This window comes from Peromyscus maniculatus, chromosome 4, assembly GCF_049852395.1.
Source record: "Peromyscus maniculatus bairdii isolate BWxNUB_F1_BW_parent chromosome 4, HU_Pman_BW_mat_3.1, whole genome shotgun sequence".
In the NCBI taxonomy this organism is placed as follows: domain Eukaryota; kingdom Metazoa; phylum Chordata; class Mammalia; order Rodentia; family Cricetidae; genus Peromyscus; species Peromyscus maniculatus.
Window position 1 is genome coordinate 139,642,601 of NC_134855.1, and position 13,913 is coordinate 139,656,513.

The window sequence follows — 13,913 nt, forward strand, 5'->3', positions numbered from 1 at the left end:
TTTTAACTTTTACACATCTTTAAAGCCAGCTTGGTATATTTGGGAATTTGGGCGTAGCTTCTCTTACTACTTCCTGCTGGAGGGGGTCGCAGTATCTTATGGGGATACAAAGAAAATTTTAGGTTCATGGAGTAGTCCGTGAGACTGTATCGTCTGAGCCAGTTGCCTTGAGACGATTCTGGATGTTGGATCATCGGGGCCATGGTGTCATCGGAGACCTTTCAGGGGGTCTTGGCTGGTCAAACCTGATGTATCTTAATCTGGAACAAATCCATAGCCTCTGGCTTTCTGTAGAGACAAAAACAGAGCCTCTTTTCCAAAGCAACATATCCTTACATCTAAATTTTGAAGTCAAGGTACCTTTAAAATATACATTTTGGCATAACTCAACAGCCTTTGCAATCAAATGTTTTTCTTCAGCTACAAATATCAAAGAGAACATAATCCAGATTCTCTGTGTGATAGCCATCTTTATGTGGCTTATTTTTTATATTACTTTTACTTTCTCTTTAAAGACTTTATTTTTTTAAACTTTCTATTTCTTTATATAACTGTCTATGTTCCTTTTCCTCTCTCTTCCAAGCCTATGTACATTTTTACACACATTGTAAAGCATTTAAAGTCTTGTTCCATCTGAATCTGTCTTATTGCGAACTTATTGCCTTCTAAGCCTGAAATGGCTCTGTGGCTGCTGGCTCCGCCCCCTTCAATTTCCCAACTTGGCGGTGGTACGTTTTCTACCAGCTCTGGGAGCCATCAAGTCTCAGAAATAGTGGGTCTACACTTTTATCCAAGCAGCGTGTAGCCCAGAAACCTCTTTTTTTGTTTTGTACTAGCAAAGGCTAAATCCGACACGCAGCTTAATGTTCCCTTTGCAGAGGCCTCATTCCCGCCATACTGCAGGTTAAGCGCACACGCCAGGAACCCGCCAGTAGCTCAAACCGGCAGCTGCTGCTCATTTGAGAGAGACAATTAAGAAGCTGTTTTTAGTTCCGTTTTAGAATCTTTTTTCTCAGGTTTTAGGTACAAACTCTTGCCCCACGTTGGGCACCAGACAAATATATTTTTTGACTTTTAAGGCATTCCTAAGTATATAGGCTGATTTATTTCAACATTCCCTCTTTCAATTCCAGGTCACTTTGCAGCTGTCCCTTGCTTTTCAACACAAAATTCAAAGTCAACACAATAGCATACAGGATCCAGACTACCTGTGTATTTCTCATCTTAAATGGCTTTTCTTTTACTCTCTCTTGACTTTATTTTATAAACTATTCACCTTTCCTTCCTATGACTATACCCTTTTCCTTTTCTTAAGCCTACACACATTGTTAAACACACTGTAACCTGTTTAGAGGTTTTTCCGTCTGGACTTCTTTTATTGCTTATCTTCAGCCTTTATGACCATATGAGCAAACCTTTAGACATCAGGATTCTCCGCACGCAGCTCTCATCTGGCTCCTCCCACTTCTTGGGCTGGGAAAGCCAAGCCTAAAGCTCACGTCCTGGTCAGAGGTTTGTGACTAAGCTGCATTCGACCTTCCTAGCTGTGGAAGCCAGCACTGTGCTGCCACGGGCGGTTTTTTCTCAGCTTGGGTTTTTATTTAGCACTGCCGGCTGAACAGCAGCGCCTCTTCTTAAAGGAGCCTTATCTTCACACACACCCCCCCCAAAGCTCTCTCAGGCCCTATGGAAATATGGCCCACGTTGAAACCCCAAAATGTTGGGGTGTTTTACTCTTTTGAGGGGGCCCTCCACCCAGCTCCCAAATAAATCACACATACGGAGGCTTATTCTTAATTATGAATGCCTGGCCTTGGCTTGGCTTAGTTTCTTGCCAGCCTCCCTTAACTTAAATTATCCCATCTACCTTTTGCCTCTGGGCTTTTCCCATTCTCTTAATTCTGTAAATCTTACTCTGTGGCTTGCTGTGTAGCTGGGTGGCTGGCCCCTGGAGTCCTCCTCCTTCTCTGGCTACTTCTCCTTCCTCGCAGATTTCTCCCTCTATATATTCTCCCTGCCTGCCAGCCCAGCCTATCCTTTCTCCTGCCTCACTATTGGCCATTCAGCTCTTTATTAGACCATCAGTTATTTTAGACAGGCACAGTAACACAGCTTCACCGAGTTAAACAAATGCAACATAAACAAAAGTAACACACCTTAAAATAATATTCTACAACAGGGGAGTGGCACACTGTGGTCCCATCACTTGGGAGGCAGGGGCAGGAAGATCACTAGACATTTCAAGTCAGCTAGGTCTACACAGCGATTGGTACGCCAGCTGGGGGTGGAGTGAGACCCTGCTGAATAAAGGAGGAGGGGAAGCCAGGTGGTGGTGGCGCACGCCTTTAATCCCAGCACTCGGGAGGCAGAGGCCGGAGGATCTCTGTGATTTCGAGGCCAGCCTGGTCTACAGGAATTCTATAGCACAGCCAGGGCTCCACAGAGAGACCCTGCCTCAAAAGGGGGGAAGGGGAGGGGGAAAGAGGGAGGAGGAAGAGGAGAGGGAGGAGGAGGGAAAGGCTGCAGGGTTAAAGCATCCTGAATTCAAAACTCACAACAAGAAAGAGGCAGGTGGAGTGTCCCCAGCCTGAAGAAGGCTCGGAGTTCAAGGTCACCCGCTACCACATGGTAAGTGTGAAGACAGCCTGGGTTAAGTGAGATGCTCTCTCAAACCAAAACAGGTGTTGATGTGATGTGAGCATTGAGCTGTGAGAGGAGGTGGGAGGGAGGTATGGGTTCCTGAGCAGGCAGCACAGGGTGGGTGTTCCTCAAACACTGAAACCAGGCATCCCCCGCCCCCAGACTGAGCGTTTCCCCTTCCGGTCCCCCAGAGAGTTGCACACTGGAGGGTTTGACACGCCCACATTCACGACACCGAAGCATGGAAGCTCCCGGCATTCCCTGCCAGGTGACCTGAGCAGCAAAGGGCAGCCCTCACCTGAGCACAAGCCTTCCCCTTCGGGTGGGAGAAGTGGAGCCAGGCTGCCGTGTGTAAGGACCCGGCGCAGGACCCCAGAGGCCGGGCCGGGCCCAGCAGGCCGGGCTGTGACTCCCTCAGAGGCAGGACAGGGTCAGAATCACAGAGGGGCAGGATGGTGAGGCCCATCCCAGATGTGTGTGTGTGTGTGTGTGTGTGTGTATGCATATACATATATATATTCCTAATGGAAAAGGGCTGGGGACTCCACTCAGTTGATAGGGAGCTTGCTTAACATGCACAAGGCCCTGAGTTCGGTCCTCAAGACAGCCTGAAACTTCAAAGGGCATGCCTTTAATCCAGCACTTAGATGATCTAAGACAGAAGGATCAGAAGTTCAAGGTTATCCTCAGATACATAGAACTCAAGGCCAGTGAGGCCTACATGAGACCCTGTATCGTTAAAAAAATTAAATTAAATTAAAAAAGTAATTAATTAAAAAAAACCACATTCCTACCACCTACATGGCAGTTATTGATTATAACCCTCTGTTTAACTAAAGTTCCAGGGGACCTAGCGCCCTCTCTGGCCTCCTCAGTCACCAGACCCGCCCAAAATGCACTTTAAATACATGCAGGCAAGGCTCATTCATACATAGCATAAAAATAAATCTTTAAAAAAACAAAAATGTTAAAATGCTGGATTTTCTGTGTATTTTATCATAGATTTAGTATTTATTATTGTGATGGTGGTTGTTATTGACAGGATCTTATGTAGTCCAGGCTACCCCCAACCTCATTACTAGCTGAGGATGACCTTGAACTCCTGATCTTCAGGCCTCTCCCTTGCTGGGGTGATAGGTGAGCATTATCACAGTTGTGGAGATGGAACCCAGGACTAAGACTCTACCAACTGAGCCACATCCCCAGCCCCATATCACCACAATTTTAAAGCCCTAGGGAGAAAGAAATGGTTGTTGTTTTCACCGGAGCCTAATGTGGTGACTCAGCAGAGGCCCCGCCCTCCCCAGACCAGGACCTTCTGGGACAGCCCTGTAGATAAAGCTGGTACCCAGCCTAGTGCCTCCAGCTTGACTCAGGCCAACACAGTCTCCTCTCTCCCTCTCCCTCTCTCTCAGCTGCCAGTTTAGACAGCTGCCAGCTGCCCAGGGCTCCCAGGGGACCCCTCCCCAGCTGCTGTCAAAGCAGAGCAGTTGATTTGTGTTGTTTTGAGATCGTGCTCTGCATTTTGAGTTGGGGGTGGGGCACACCAGAAGCGGATGTGCTGCGTCACTGGGCTCTGGATGATCACTTTTTCTCCCGGGCTGGAGACTGAGAGGGGGCATGCGTGGGGACACGCAGTCCATTTCCTTCCTTCCTTCCCTCCTTCCTTCTTTCCTCACTGTTTTATTATTATTGGGAGGTGTGCGTGTGGAGTCAGGACAATTCTGGGGAGTCTGCTCCTTCCACTGTGGGTTCAATCAGTGCAATTGGAATAGGGAGCGGATAAAACTTGGTGCCAAGGTTCAATTTGCTGGTGTGAAAACCAGATGATGCGGGCCATGGAGAGGAATTATCAGTGACATTTAGTGCCCGTGAGGCCAGGGCCTTTAGAAATAACCCAAAGAGCGTGTGGTGGCACCGGACCCTCGCCAGCCCAAACACCAAGAGTGTCCAAGTTCACGTGAAAACTGGAACCAGCTGGGCATGGTGGCACAGGCCTGTCATCCCTGTCCGGGGAAGGCAGAGGCCAGGGGATTGCCTCAAGTTAGGGTAGGACAAGGGAAGAGGAGACTGCGATGGTCGATGGTCGTTGGTAAAGCTGCCGGCCGCCAAGCCCAAGGACCTATGTCTGCTCCCGAGGACCAAAGGGTGGAATGAGAGAGCCAACTCAACTCCCAAGAGCCCACCAACTCCAGGCAAGTTGTCCTCAGACATCAATAAATGTAAGAAAATCTTTAAAAGAAAGGAGGGGAGAGGTAGGGAGGGGACAAGAAAGAAAACAGACAGTTCCATGGACCAGTAGTCTTGCTGGCTCCTGTGACTCCAGCAGCCAGCCCCTTCCCAGCAGCTCAGTGCCTCTAGGCTGAGACCTGTCAGTCCCCAGCTCCCTGGAGGGCCCAAGGGTCAAAGGGCAACCTCCACTGCACTGTTTCAGCCAAGGAGAAATAAGGAGCAGTTCCTGGAAGCTCCTGGGTTGTTTGACTTGCCTGGGTCAACACAGGGAGGAAGTGAGACGGCTCAGTCAGGTCAAAGGCTGCAGACCAGTAGCAGGTGCAGCCCTGGATCCAGCACCAGCCCCTGGGACAGAGGCTGCATATAGACCTGAGAACCTCAGCCATCCGAACTCCACCTCGGCCTCAGGAGGGGAAGTAGGAAGATGTCCGGTGCTGGGATCGCAGGTGTGTACCACTTCACTTGGTCTCTGTGGTACCTGGGACCAAATCCAGGGCTTGGTACATATTAGGCAAGGACTCCACCCACTGAAACACACCCCAGTCCTGTGCTGGCAGGGTCCTCTTGAGACCTTCACACCCCAGGATCCTGAAGTTCACCGTGACTGAACCATCTGAAGTCACATAGTCACTTCTTACCCAATCCCCGTGACCCCAGGGACCAGAGGAGGATGTTCCTTAGCTTATACTAAGGGAGGGTCAATCCCATGCTGATCACAAGCTGCGAAGGAACAAGAAAGATGCTTCTAATTACTTCAGGAACTGTTTCCACCAAGGTGGATGTCTCAGTCAAAGTTTCTATTGCTGTAATAAACACCATGGTCAGAAAGGCATGAAGAGGAAGGGTTGATCTCGGCTTACAACTCTCAGGTCACACTCCATCACTGAGGGAAGCCAGGGCAGGAACTCAAGGCAGGAACCGGGAGGCAGGAACCGAAGCAGAAGCCATCAAGGAACACTGCTGACTGGCTTGCTCCCCAGGGCTCTCTCAACCTGCTTTTTTTTTTATACAACTCAGGACCACCTGCCCAGAGGGTACCACCCACAGTCAACTGGACCTTCCCCCTTAGTCATTGATCAAGGAAATGTCCCCCCAGGCTTGCCTCACAGAGATCCACCTGCCTCTGCCTCACCACCTGGCTGAGGTTCACCCTTTCCAGATAACTCTAACTCATGTCAAGAGGACAGAAGAACCAGCCAGGACAGAGGAGGAATGGGGGTGGCAGCCCCTGGGGACATAAGACATCTTGCAGTGAATGATGGGAAACAGAAGAAGACTGCCATGGTCCAGGCAAGCAGCACCCCCACCCTGTCCCTTGGGCACATTGTGGCATATTTGCACACACACAGACACACAGCATACAAGTAAATTAGTAATGTTGAAAAAGAACTCTGACTGGTACTCTGTCATTGTACCTAGGTCCAGGTCTCCCCAGTGAGGAATGCCAGGTGCCTGGTGTCAGCAGGGGCCTCTGAGTGTTAATAGTGTCCCTGTAGGCTCATCAGGTGTGACACACGGGCCACCCTAGCAATGAGGGTAAAGAGAACATGCTGAGTGTGTGTGTGTGTGTGTGTGTGTGTGTGTGTGTGTGTGTGTATGTGTTGGGAGGGCCTGCAGGTCTCTTGGGACTTTGTCTCAGTTGCGCCATGAATCTAAAACTGCCCGGTACACACATAGTCTGGGGCTCGTGAAATGTCTCAGTAGGCAAAGGTGCTTGCGGCCAAGCCTGACGACCTGAGTTTGATCCCCAGAACCCATGTGGTAGGAGAGATTCAACTCTTCCAAAATGTCCTCTTACCTCCACGTAGTGTGGCTTAAGTGTTAAAAGTATCTTTTAGAAGTAGGAGGTGTCCAGAGGTAGGATCATGGAGGCCTTGAATGCCGGGGGAGAGTGTGGGTCCATGGGTCAAGTGTAACAGATGTAGGTGGTGGGAGGCACCCAGTGCCTCTGCAGCTGGAAGGTTCTTCCAAAAGCTCATCCAACCTTTCCTACAAGGCTCCTTTGCTGAGTCCGGATCCCTGTGTGTGTCACCAAATTCACTCACAGTTGTCACCCGCCGCTCAGTGTGCAGCCTGAGGAGCTGCGTCGCTCCATTTCACGAGGGGGGGGCACCTGCTTCAAGACGCCAAAGCCTCCACAGCGGCACCTTCGGCCAGCCTCCCTGGCCCTGGCCTTTGCTCTCACAGAAGGTGCATAACTCTACCAGAGCTGGTCATTTGTTACTAACTGGACACAACCCAGAGTCACCTGGGAAAGGAGAGTGAGCCTTCTTCTGTGGTTCCTGCTTGACCTCCTCAGAGATGGGCTGTGACCTGGAAGTATAAGGTAAGCTAAACCCTTTCTTGCCCAAGTTGCTTTTGGTCAGAGTGTATTATCACATCAACAAATACCAGTTAGAGTAAGCAGGGGGTTGCTGTGATGGACTGGACTTTGTGGTTTGGGGGAGAACTGCAAAGATTCTGGAGTGGAAACACTACTGAGCACTCAGCATTTAACAAGCTGTTCTGTGGCAGTCTGGAAGAACACTTGAGAGCAATGCAGACAGTGAGGTCTGGCTTGTGAAGGCTCAGGAAATGTGAAAGTTAAAGGTTGTCAGGGTCGTTCATATGATTAAGAATCTGTGGCCATAAAACCTTTGCTTCGCTGGGACAATCGATGCTGGTCAGATGGAGCATGAGATCAGCAGTGATTAGGAAGAGACCAGCATCACTGAGGTGAAATCTTTTGGGAAGTGTTTCCTCAGAGTCAGCACACAGAGGCCGTGGTCCAGAGGGGGCCAAGGCTGCATCTCAAGATGACAGCCAAACGTGGCAATGTGTAGGAGTCTCCCACATGTGCTGGTTTTGAAGGCCTGAGGAAATCCTGGAGAGCAGCAGGGACTTGGCACTATGACAGAATGGGAGCCTCACAGAGGAGAGGCCAGGAGGCCACTGGGGAAGGTGTGACCTCAGTTGCAGTGGGGACCCCAGGATTGAAGGATTCATGAAGAAAAGCTCAGGCTTGGCACCATGTAGCACAGATGGAGTCCCTGTAGATGGACCCAGGGGCCATTGGTATCGGCAAAGCCTCAGTCGCAGTGAAGATCCCAGGACATTAGGGGAGGCAGGACTACGGAACGACCATGACGGGCAGTGGTGAGTGTGAGGTGGAGCAGCCCCAGCCTGGGAGACAGAGTGTGTGCTGTGGATGGCAAAGCCAGAGCAGTAAGTGGCCCGAGCTTTAAGGGCACAGGAGATCATGAATGAGTCCCAGATGTCAGACACTGAGCTACAGATTGGAATTTTCACTGTTGTCATTTGGTTTGGTTTTGATCTGATTGATCCTCTGGCCTGGTTGTCTGAGAGAAGAAAATATGTCATTTGTTTTTCCCTTTTTACAGGAGCCCACGGTTAGGAGGCTTTGGGATTTTAAAGAAACATGGGACTTTTAAAGTGCTGGAATGTTCTATCTAATATTTTAATTGAGAATTTCATACAATGTTGTTTGTTTTTGAGACAGGCTCTCACTGTGTGATCTGACTGTCCTTGAACTTATGTAGACCAGGGTGGCTTCACACTCACAGAGATCTGCCTGCCTCTGCCTCCCGGGTGCTGGACTTATCTCTGGATCACACAAGGTGTATGATCTCTCTAACTCCTCACAGACCCACTCCCATCACTGGAATTTTTTGATACTGGGAATTTTTAAAAGTTGCATTGTTGGGCTGGAGAGATGGCTCAGAGGTTAAGAGCACTGGCTGATCTTCCAGAGGTCCTGAGTTCAATTCCAGCAACCACGTGGTGACTCACAGCCATCTATAATGAGATCTGGTGCCTTCTTCTGACCTGCAGTCATACTTGCTGTATACATAATAAATAAATCTTTTTTAAAAAGTTGGATTGTTTTATATTATATTTATATGAGACCTTGAGGACAATCAAGGAAAGGTTATGTTTGACAGTGATGTGTTTATGTGTCAAGTTGACAAGGAGTGAGTTGATCCTGGTCAGTTTTTAATAGTTAACATAACCCAAAGTGACCTGGGAAAGGGGACAAACCAGTGACCAGCATTCCTCCATGGTTCCTGTCTCCAGATTCTCACCTTGAATGCCTGCCTGTTTGCCTTTAAAGATGGACTGTGACCTGGAAGTGTAAGATGAAATAAACCTTGTCTTCCCCAGGTTGCTTTTGGTCATGGTGTTTTATCACAGCAACAGAGAGGCAAACCAGGACACCACCCCTCCCCTCCTGCCTGCCCTTGCTCTTCTGTGGTCACTGCAGTCCATGTCATTCTGCCCCAAGGTTCTTTCTGTCCTGAAGGACATGTTCCAGATCTTCAGCCACCAGCCTCAGGCCACCACATGATGTGAGCCTAGCATAACAGAAGGATTAAATGCTGAACATCTGTAATTCATTGACTAGCCAGCCCTACTGTCAGCAAGGCCCTGGCTGGTGCAAGAGTAAACCAGCATCCCCCACCCAGGGGCGGGTCTTCCTTGCTACCAGTTTGATTGACAGCATCTCTCTCAAAAAAAAAAAAAAAAAAAGTCAAGGCATTTAATATTTGTCTGAATAATAATGCCATGTCCCATGTGTGTCCCGTGGATCTACCTGTGCATGCAAAAATGACATCATACAGGAGGCTTATAATGTGCAAAGAAGAAGCAACACCCAGTGATGTCTAAAACACAGCAAACAAAAGGAAAAATATAGATAAATCTGAGTCCATCAAAAGTCAAATTTTCAAAAAAGTCAAACTTTCTGTGTACAAAAGGGTACTGTCAATAAAGTGAGAGGCTGGAGAGATGGCTCAGTGGTTAAGAGCACTGGCTGCTCTTCCAGAGGACCTGAGTTCAATTCCCAGCAACCACATGGTGGCTCACAACCATCTGTAATGGGATCTGATGCCCTCTTCGGGCACATAGACATACTCTACAAATAGAGCACTCATATACATAAATAAATAAATAATTTTTTTTTAAAAATGCATGGCCTCTTTAAAAGAAAGGAAGGAAGAAAGAAAGTGAAAAGGGGTAGGTGTGTTGGTGAATTGTCTTTAATCCCAGAGGCAGGAGGATCTGTCTGAGTCCAAGGCCAGCCTGGTCTACATAGTGAGTTCCAGGACAGCCAGGGCTACACAGTAAAACCCATTCTCAAAAACAACAAACAAACTCCGACTCTTTACATGGTAAAAGGATTTGAACAAATGTTTATGTGAGAAGTCACACGAGTGGCCAATGAGCACAAGGAGCCACTAGGGAATTGTGAGCCACGGGCACACTGAGACGGGCACACGCCTGTGATCCCACATCTGGCACACTGAGACGGGCACAAGCTTGTGTGATCCCGCATCTGGCAGGCTGAGACAGGTGGATTACTGCTGCCGAGGGGCCCAGCCCCCAGCAGGTCAGAGAAACTGGAGATGAGATGTGGAGTGGGCGAACTACTGGACGGACACACAGACACACACTGGAACTTTTATCTGGGGACCAAAACTTAATCCTTCATTGAGTTTTTCTCTGCTGGTTGTTCCTACTCTGTTCCTTTTCTGTTCTGTCCTTCTGCCCCATGCTTTCTTCTTCTTCCCAGCTTTTCTAGATCTTTCCTGATGTTCTTCTACTTCTTCCCTGATGGTTCCATTCTATTTCTTTCTTTCCTGATGCTTTTCCTTCTACATCTTTTTCCTTCTCTCTCTTATTTTTCTCTTATGCCTAATACAAAGATGTCTACACAAGAAAAGATTACCTCACAACCACAAGTTACATATTTTCCAAAAACAATTAAAATCTTTACATAAGAAATCACATTATGATCACAAGTTACATGTTTTCCTTAGAAGCCCACAAGTAGTTAGACATTTTTCCTTTGTATTAATTTTACCTCCATACCATCTTCACCCCAAGCAATGATTCTTTTGTGATTGAGTAACAAAATTTTAAGCAAGCCAAGTCTATTTCAGCCGCTTCCTTTGTCCTGGAGGCAGCTGTTTGTGCTTTCAGTGTGGCAGATTTTCATTTTATAAAAAAACTTTAAACCAGTGGTCAGCTAACCATCTATTTTTCTTTACACACAATAGGGTCATTTAATTTCCTTTCACAACTTTGTTTTTGCAAGGTGCATGCCAGGGCCTCTGATTAATTCTGTAAGTTACATGACCAAGGAACTAAGGCCTAATCTTGGGTGTAGGAACATAATTGCTTTCTTTAATTATCAGCCTGTTGTTCCACAGGCAAATTCATGAGTCTATAATGCATGACACTTCCATGTTCTTGTTTTCCATCTTCTGCAAATCTCACATCTAATGAAAAGGAAGGTGACTTCTTGCCTTTTTTTTTTTTTATCTCCTATGCTAACCTGAACCATTTCCTTAATCATCTTCACTAACTGTCCTAATCACTGTATCTTTTAGGCTAACCCAGAAAGTCCAATTAAATCATAGTTCTCACTAATCATTGCTCTTATAAAAACCATCTTCATTATGATCTGCAAGTAGAGTGCCCAGTGAGGAGGAGGATTTTCCTAAGAAACAATCACACCATACTAGATACAGTGGGACCCTTCATACAGTGTACCAGAGTCACACTATACTAGATACAGTGGGATCCTTCATACAGTGTACCGGAGTCACACTGTACTAGATACAGTGGGATCCTTCATACAGTGTACCGGAGTCACACCATACTAGATACAGTGGGACCCTTCATACAGTGTACCCGAGTCACACCGTACTAGATACAGTGGGACCCTTCATACAGTGTACCGGAGTCACACCGTACTAGATACAGTGGGACCCTTCATACAGTGTACCGGAGTCACACCGTACTAGATACAGTGGGACCCTTCATACAGTGTACCGGAGTCACACCGTACTAGATACAGTGGGATCCTTCATACAGTGTACCGGAGTCACACTGTACTAGATACAGTGGGACCCTTCATACAGTGTACCGGAGTCACACTATACTAGATACAGTGGGACCCTTCATACAGTGTACCGGAGTCACACTATATTAGATACAGTGGGACCCTTCATACAGTGTACCAGAGTCACACTATACTAGATACAGTGGGACCCTTCATACAGTGTACCAGAGTCACACTATACTAGATACAGTGGGACCCTTCATACAGTGTACCAGAGTCACACTATACTAGATACAGTGGGACCCTTCATACAGTGTACCAGAGTCACACTATACTAGATACAGTGGGACCCTTCATATAGCAATCACAGCATGTCAACCACAGCAGGAACATGGCAGCAGGAAGCTGGAGGATGTACGGCAGAAGCAAAGGAACATTCTGGAGACAATCTGCTGGGGCTTTGCCTCTCCACGATGGACCCCGAGTAGCTGTTATCCCCTGGGCTGTATTCCATAAGCTCCATCGCTGCCTGCAGCTCCTCTGACATGGCCACCAGCAGATTACCATGAGTTAGAGGCAAGCGGGCTACACTGTGAGATCCCGTCTCACAAACAACAAAGGCTGGGGAGGTGCTATGTGCCTGTTGTCCTAACACTTGGAAATAGAGACAGCAGAGTCAAGAGTTCAGGATCACCTTCAGCTAAATAGTAAGGAGTTTGAGGCTATCCTGGTATACATGGACCCCGTTTCAAAGAACAGAGGAATAAATAAATGGCACGTAATTCATTGTTATTCCAGGCTATCTGTCTGTCTTTCTGTCAGGAAGCCTTCTGTTGCCGATAGGACAAGTTAAAACCAAGAACCCAAGAACAGAATACTCCATTTCTTTATGTTAAAAAGGGAAGGACAGTAAGAATATGTGCTCATGGGGCTGGAGAGATGGCTCAGAGGAAAAAACACTTGCTGCAAAAGCATAAGGACCCGAGTTCAGATCCAACACCTGCCTAGAAACAGAAAACTGGCCGGGCGGTGGTGGCGCATGCCTTTAATCCCAGCACTCCGGAGGCAGAGGCAGGCGGATCTCTGTGAGTTCGAGGCCAGCCTGGGCTACCAAGTGAGTCCCAGGAAAGGCGCAAAGCTACACAGAGAAACCCTGTCTCGAAAACCGCCCCCCCCCCAAAAAAAAAAAAACATGTTAACATGAATCTTTAGGCCGGGCGGTGGTGGCGCACGCCTTTAATCCCAGCACTCGGGAGGCAGAGCCAGGCGGATCTCTGTGAGTTCGAGGCCAGCCTGGGCTACCAAGTGAGCTCCAGGAAAGGCGCAAAGCTACAGAGAAACCCTGTCTCGAAAAACCAAAAAAAAAAAAGAAACAGAAAACTGGGGTTGGAGGGGAGAACGTGGGGGCAGAGGCAGGAGATCACAGGCTTGCTAAAGGCCAGGCTACTTCAGGTTATACCTGTCTCAGGGAAATAAGGTGGCAAGGACTGACTCTGTTCTCTACATGAGCATGCATGGATGGGTATGCAACACATACATACACAACATCCATGCACATGCATACAACACACAGAACGTGTGCTCACTCTGCGTCTGCACAGAAGCACAGGAAGAGTGCGGAAGAATCGGGTAAGAAGTGGGGGGGGGGGCTGGAGAGATGGCTCAGCTGTCAAGAGCATGTGTTTGCTCCTACAGAGAACATGGTTTTGTTCCCAGATCAGTGTCCTGAGTGGCCGCAGCCACCTGTAACTCCAGCTCCAGGAGATCCCCGACCTTCTGGCTTCCAAGGGCACCAGAACATATGTGTCATATACACACAGAGACACATACACATAAATAAAAATCTGTAATCAACAGAAAGAAAAGAGCGGCAAACGGGCAGGGCAGGGGATAGGATCTCTTTCGGGGAAGGTTATACGGCTTTGATTTTCAAAGCATGTGAATGACTTACTTTAAAAATTAAAAAGCCAGGGGGCTGGAGAGATGGCTCAATGGTTAAGAGCACTGTCTGCTCTTTCAGAGGACCCAAGTTCAATTCCCAGCACCCACATGGCAGCTCAAAACTGTAACTCCAGTCCCAGGGGATCCAACATGCTCACACAGGCATACATGCAGGCAGAACACTAATACACATAAAATAAAAACAAATAAATTATTAAAAAAATAAAAAGCCAGAGCCAGGCAGTGGTGGTGCACA